This window comes from Muntiacus reevesi, chromosome X (genome assembly GCF_963930625.1).
Source record: "Muntiacus reevesi chromosome X, mMunRee1.1, whole genome shotgun sequence".
Taxonomy (NCBI): Eukaryota; Metazoa; Chordata; class Mammalia; order Artiodactyla; family Cervidae; genus Muntiacus; species Muntiacus reevesi.
In genome coordinates, this window is record NC_089271.1 from 137393559 (window position 1) to 137394391 (window position 833).

An 833-nucleotide genomic window follows, 5' to 3' on the forward strand; every position below is an offset into this window, starting at 1 on the left:
TCACTTAGCAGAGAATTTAAAGATTTGCTTCTGATAAGCTTTAATACAATAACTGAGAGTTAACTCTTTCACTGATCCCACACCCATCCATCACTTACCACACACAAACTAGCAAACCCTTCCTTAAATATCACTGCTAGACTAATCTTCTCAAGGTTCTGCTTTCAGCATGTCATTCCCAAACAAGGGCATTCATTTGCCTGTAGGATCAAGTCAAAACTAATCAACCTGACAGTCCAGGTCTTCCATCAAGTGGCTCCACCCTATCTATTCATTCTAAACCCCTACTAATCCCCAACATGTTCACTGGCCCCAATTCTGTCAAACTGGCCTCCTTAAAATCACATACTGCATTCCTGCTTCCATACTGTCAATCATTCCTCTTCCTTTTAACTAAAATGCTTTCTCTTATATCTCCATTATTCAAAACCTCAAATTTACTTTTTTTGAAGCTTTAAGTTCAAGACAAGCATAGACAGTGTATTAAAAAACAGGGGCATGTGCTCGTTTCGGCAGCACATATATTAAAAATTGGGAGAAGAAATTAAAAAAAGAAAAGATTAGCATGGCCCTTACACAAGGATGACATGCAAATTCGTGAAGCATTCCATACTTTTTAGAGAAGAGCTAACATCTATCTTACTCAAACTCTTCCATAAAATTGCAGAAGAAGATAAACTTCCAAATTCATTCTATGAGGCCACCATCACCCTAATTCCAAAACCAGACAAAGATGTCACAAAACAAAAGAAAACTACAGGCCAATATCACTGATGAACATAGATGCAAAAATTCTTAGCAAAATTCTAGCAAACAGAATCCAACAACATATT

General features: G+C 36.9%; 1 pseudogene; it reads left to right on the plus strand.

Annotated features, from left to right (window-relative positions):
• The first annotated feature begins 500 nt into the window (after positions 1-500).
• On the plus strand, positions 501-617 carry LOC136154927 (U6 spliceosomal RNA; annotated as a pseudogene).
• The last annotated feature ends 216 nt before the right edge of the window (positions 618-833 follow it).